This window comes from Hippopotamus amphibius, chromosome 8 (assembly GCF_030028045.1).
Source record: "Hippopotamus amphibius kiboko isolate mHipAmp2 chromosome 8, mHipAmp2.hap2, whole genome shotgun sequence".
NCBI classification, from domain to species: Eukaryota; Metazoa; Chordata; class Mammalia; order Artiodactyla; family Hippopotamidae; genus Hippopotamus; species Hippopotamus amphibius.
In genome coordinates this window covers 83,957,596-83,964,007 of record NC_080193.1, presented here as the reverse complement: position 1 = coordinate 83,964,007, position 6,412 = coordinate 83,957,596, and the positions used below count along the sequence as shown (strand labels likewise).

The 6,412-nt window shown below is 41.2% G+C and overlaps 1 pseudogene; it reads right to left on the bottom strand.

Moving 5' to 3' along the window:
• Positions 1-365: 365 nt before the first annotated feature.
• LOC130859197 (52 kDa repressor of the inhibitor of the protein kinase-like) lies at positions 366-2,868 on the bottom strand (annotated as a pseudogene).
• Between the last annotated feature and the right edge of the window lie 3,544 nt (positions 2,869-6,412).

Genomic DNA, 6,412 nt, shown 5'->3' with positions numbered 1-6,412 from the left:
TCTTCAAAGAACTGATAACTCAATACCCGACCATTGGATCCACAGTAATAAATGTTGTGTCTAAAATGACTTAACTAAAACAGTTCCAAAGTGCCATTAGCAGAGATCACACAGAAATGTAATATGGTACTTTCAATGCTATCTTCTGGAAGAACAGAAAGGTCTCCAAAGCATGGGAGTTCAAACGGGCCATTTAAACAGGCAGACTATCCATGACTAAGGTACTCAATGAGAGGCCTACAGGTCAAGATACTCAGTGATTAAGTGGCCTACACAAACCTTACAACTTTTCTGTAGATATGTTCAAATTTCTTATAGTTTTTTTCAAATATCAAATATAAGAGAAAGCCTATTTTAAAAACCTCTTAGGGATTTTCAATGGTTTCTGAATTATCTGTAGGAAGCTCTGACTTACTTGCATAGAGTTTGATATATGTATCCACCATTAAATCCAAATCGTGTTTTATATCAAAATTTACATTAAGCAAAGCCAAGTTACTTGACCTCTGGTCTGTCAAAGTGTTCCTCAGGTATGCTTTGAGATGCTTTCGCCCATTTTCATAGCGTTCATTCTCAACCTTCATCACAGGAAGAATACCTGCAACAATGCATAAACATTAGGAAAAAACTTGATGTCTAGCAGATGAAGGGCTTCATAAATAGTGGATGGAAGTTCTTTATCTTTCCCTCTGTGTTTCCACCTGATTCTCCAACAATGCAGCTGAGCAGAGTGCGTGTCAGGATTAGATAAGTCACTTCTGTACATGTCAGCATGGCACTCCTCTGATGTGTTAAATTTGAGCTGTCCCATGACAGAGGGTACCAGAGATAAGCATTTAAGAGCTCTGAGGTGCTATTCTGAGAATATATCTTTCAGTTCCTGAATAATGTGTTCCACTGTTGGAACACTTAGAGTTTCTTTACAGTAACTCTCAGAGGTTAGCTGAGATTCCAGGTTACTGTGTTGAGCTCTGTGAAATTTCCCTGGGAGTTTCATCTGAATATCAAGTTTGGGTGCCAAATTTGTAGCTTCCTCAAACCAAAATTCATGATAAACTTCGATATTTTCCATCACTTCATTTAGTGAATGCAGCACTGCAGTCAAGCTACTTGCTGCAAAGAATACATCAGAGGTTTGCCCCTGAAGATTTTTCTCAAAGGCTCTTGTAAAAGATAGAACATTTTTGAGAACAACAATGGTAACGATGAAATCAAAATCTGTTACCGTACTACAGAGTACAAATGCTCGGCCAGCTATACAGTTATTCCATCTAACATCTGTGTCACTATTTATACCATCTAAACATAAAACAAGTGCTTGTAGGAGGTCCACTAAGATTTTAAAAGCATCATGCCTGCCTGTCCACTGAGAATGGCAAATTTCCTTCAGTTCTTTGCCCCTTTCTTCATTGTTCTGAAAGAGGGCAGAAATGATATTGTCAGGCTCTAAAAGCAGTTGCGGTGATGGATGGAAAAAAGAACAAACTTCCTCAATTGTTCCTAATGCAACAGATACTCCCATAACAGGCACTGCTTTTGCCAGCCACATATTTAAGGCACAGGAAGAGCAGAGTGTGTAGATAGCTTGGGGATATTTCTCTAAAAGTCTAGAAGCAACAACTTTCATTTTGGAAGAAAATCCACTGGACACAATGTGAGCCTGGCCACAACAGTACTCCATGTTTAATCCCCGCTTCTCAGGTATCATAGTGTGAAATTTCACAGCCAAAATTTCTGCATCAGCTTCCTAAGGCAGGAAGCCCACAAATTCCTCTCTCAGGTTATAAGCTTCCTCGACACACCTCACCAGCACAGGCAGGTGCTCTTCCCCTGCTATGTCCACCACATCGTCCGTGATGATGGGAAAGAAGCGAGAGTCTCTCACGTCCCTGAGGGTTTCCTCCCGAATGCAGCTCTCACAGACCTCCCGCATCTGTTTCTGCTGTGTTTTCGAAACAGAACAATGTGTTAACTGCTGTTGTCTCAAAGCGCTTTCTCAGAAGCTCTTCACCAGAATTGCTCTGGCACTCCAGCCGTGCTTGAAAGTTATCAGGAGTAAAGAGACCTTCTGGGATTTCATCAACTTCATGTCCATCCAGAGGTATGTTCTGTTTTCCCATAAGAATCAAAATTTCAAATAAAGATTTTTAAGTGTTCTTTGTTTTCCTTCTCTTCAAGGGTTAAAGGTAAAATGCCTCCATCCTACTCTTCACCCCCTTCTTCGGCACTGGGGATCTGAGCATTGCTCTTGTTTATTTCCTTATGCTTTGGTTCCTGGTCAGAAGTTTCGTCAATTTTTTTCTGTTTCAGTGTCCTGATTTCATCTTCACTCAAGTCTTCTATTCGTTTTCTGTGTCTACTATGCGGTTTATTCAAATGGCTGGTAAAATCAAATATTATTGATATTGCATCATCTCGAAGAACTGTCCTATAAGGGCTAGTTCTACAGATCATAGACGTCTCAAAGTGTTTGGCACACAATCGATAATGTTTATTTAGTTGGTCAGGTGTTTTATCTTCTAAGTCTGCTCTCCTACAATTCTCCACCCACTTCTGGCATCTGGCCGGACCCCGCAGGGACCCTGAAGAAGGCCAGGTCCGACTGCGGACTCCTCCGCCTGCGGTTGGGGGGCCGCTCAGAAGTTCAGCATCGTTGTCCGCCCGCCGGCCGGCCCAGCCCTCCCCTCGCCGCCTCCTCAAGGGCAGCCCGGGCCGGGGAGGGGGGCCAGGCGGACCGGCCGGCTGGTGAAGGCCGGCGCTCCAAGGGCGGGGCGGGGCGGGCGGACTAGAAGCCGCGTGGGGCTGGTGGGGCGCCGCCGCCCGAGGCCGGGCTGGGGATGCGGCTCCACGGTGCTGTGATATGGTCATTTCTCAGAGTGAGAGATACCAATGATTTCTATTCCCCACCCCCTACTCTCTCTCTCTCTCTTTTTGCCACACAGCATGCAGGATCTTAGTTCCCCGACCAGGGTTAGAACCCGTGCCCCCTGCAGTGGAAGCTCAGGGTCTTAACCACTGGACCACCAGGGAAGTCCATCTCTCTCTCTCTCTCTCTCTCTCTCTCTCTCTCTCTCTCTCTCTCTCTTTAAGAATACTTTTAAAATACATTCTGATTTCTAGTATGACTTAGTTGTACAATCAGGAAATGATCATTAAATCTTAATTTAAAATACTAAAGTATCAGGCCTTCTTATTTGGAGCTCTTCTTTGAATCTCCTTAGTTCTATAAAACACTGGGGTAAAAGAGAATCAGAGCTTGGCTCAGTTGTCTTTACCAGACATTATTTGCATAATGACAGAAATTGCTTTCTTTTTCATAATAATAAGAATGACACTTTATGGAATACAAATGAGATTGTTTCACCATCTTGTGTTTTCAATGACAATATTTGTTTCAGATGTCGTTATAAAGCTTTTTACCACTTTCATCTGAGAGTCTATCAGGGGCTATCCATTCAAAACCATGGTCGATAGCCATGAAGAATGAATGGATCTGGGATGGATGTGAAGAGTGAATGTGAGATGTCCACCCACTCCACTGTACCCACGTAAATATATCAACATATATCAAACATCCTCCCTGATGTTTTCCACAAATACTTGTGCCTCAGTTAATACCACCATTCACTGGACTTCGGTGGCATTTAGATCACATAATCCTGTAGCCAGAACTGAAAATAGACAGGTTATTTGTCTGGCAAACCAAGCAGGGAACTGGGAAAGGTGAATTGAAGAAAATTAACACATTTTTTCCTTCTGCCTGGTTTTGCTAGGATGAGCCCTGGCCGAGATGACACAATACAGTATATTGCCTCCTAACATAAGCTACTGAAGAATTTTATTATTCACGTGGGAAACAATGAAAAACTCTGAATTAGCAATGAGAATGAGAGCTACCTATAGTGACTCTTATTCTTTTCTACACTCCTGAGGGACAGTAACAGTGACCTCACTGGAGGGTATGGGAATGGCGGTGATAAGGACAGGCAAGGTGAGCCCAGTTTGGGAGGGCATGTGAAGATCTCCAGGGTAGATGACAGTGTGAGTTACCTTTCCTTCCAAAAGATCTCCACCAGCCCCACTTTTGAATATTTCCAAAAAGTAGCAACAGTTGAAAATGAAAAAAGAGTATATCTGAAAATCACCTTTGGTTCTCACGTTGATTTTTTTTCTCAACATTCCTAAAGGCAAAAATTCTATGTAAGGACAAGTCTCTGTGGCTCTCATCGCCTACTGAGGGAAGGAAACCTCTCAGCCCAACATAGATGATATTGGTTTGTCCCCCTCCCACCCCAGAGGAGGATGACCATCTTATAGCAGCTGGACCACACACTGAGGATGAACAGCTGGTCTGTGCTGCACTAGGAGACAGTCTCCCTGACCTCATGTGATTCCACCTCTTTTCTGAATGGAACTGCATGCTGCCTGATAAGTATTTCTTTTTCTAAAAATCCATCAGCAACAGTGGCCAGGATTAACCTTGAAGAACCACTCTTCTTGGTTTTCACTTTTATTTATTATTTGGATGGAGCATTAAGACTGTTCTTCTTTGGAAGAATGTTATGCTGTATTGTGACATATGGAGTAACCTTTTCCAAAATGTCACACCCTAGAAGAGGAGAAATTTTCACTATTTTCAAGCTCTCCTTTTATATTGAATGGTAACCAAGGGACATACTACTAAGAACAAAATATCACCCTAATAGTCCTGATTCTTACCACAAGGTGATATAGAGCTAGAAAAATCAGATGGCTGAAAATTGACCCAAAAGACTGCAAATAATCTTGCAGAGCCTTATTAAGTGTAACTCATTTAGGGAAGTTTGGCAGTAGACACAGCTGGGTACTATGTTCTATTTGATTTCTGACATGGTTAGCCCATGATATTTATAGACATTTTTGTATTCTCAAATAAGTTAATGCAGCCTGGGGCCAAAACAATTTCCAATAAGCGATTTCAGTGGAAAGGCAATCTAATTCTGGGCAAACCTAAATGTCATGAGCTGGAATTAGAAGCCTCTAAAATTCATAATCAAAAATTCAGTCCCTATTGGTTTTTTGCTATTTTTCCATTAAAGGGCTTTAAAAAATGGAATTTTTGATGAGGTTGATTCAGTGAACTTCGTATTTTGTAGAAAATCTGAAAAACATAGAAATGCCCAGTAGATGGCGGATCCGAAGAGTGAATTCTGGTGAATGGAAAAGGCTGATCTAAAATTAAGGAATTTAAGAAGCCAAATAAATAGGGTATTTATGAATCAGATCATTAAAGCTGTTCTTTTATAATACCAGCTCTGGGAACATACTTTTAATTCAAATTATATTACTGTGGGGTCAGAGGATTCAGCTCTACGGAAGCTGAGCTAAGGACAGGGATAATAACTTGCATTTTTATGATGTTTTATAGCTTCCAAGTGCCTTTTTGGAAAAAGAGGAGACATGAAGACACAAAGGGAGTATACTGGTCAATTGCTTGGGTCAGAATCCCTGGATTTGAGTCCCATCTCTGTCACCACAGCAGAAGTGGCTGGCTTATCACCAAACCCTAGGCTATCCTGGCACACAATTAGACTATATATGCTGGTTTCCCTTGCAGTTAAGTGTGGCCATAGCTAAAGTCTAGCAATGAAGTATGAACGCAAGTGTTACGTACTTTGGGTTTTCCCTTAAAACTTGCGTAATTCCACCGTGTTCTTTTCCCTTCTGCCTCCTTGAGGCAGACAAGCATAGTGACCTTGAAGACCACATGTAAAAGGTTGTTAAAACACAACACAAAAAGGACCCAGATCTTCAGACCACTGCTTGGAGGAGGGCTTCCCATGAATCAGGATCACCCAATCAGGATTTTACATAAGAAATAATATCCTATCATGTGAAGCAGTAAGAGCTATGGGTTTATTTTTTATAGCAGCTCACATTATCTTAACTTATTCAGTCAGTTTTTCCCTAACTTTGGTCAAATTACTTACCTTACTATGCCTTAATTATTTCTTCAGTAAAATAGGGATGTTACTAATACCTACTTCGAAGAGTTGTTGGGAGGATGTATGTAAAGTACTTTCATGATGCCTGACATACTGTAAGCACACAGCAAATGACAGCCATTATCAATCATTCTTCTTGGGTACCTAGTTTATGTTTAGCATCAAGCTAAACATTTGACATGCAATATCTCATTTAATCCTGAAAATGACATTGCAATGCGGTCATTATCTCTCTCACTCTGTCCATAATAATAACTATGATAATAAAAACAATATTGGACAATTTCCACATACTCAGTACTGTTCCAAGCATTTTACATCCACTAATCTCATAAACAACCCTATGACATAGATTATTATCCCCATTTTACAGATGAGGAAATAGAGATACTGAGTTTACTTTTCATCCCCAAGCCCATACAGCTACT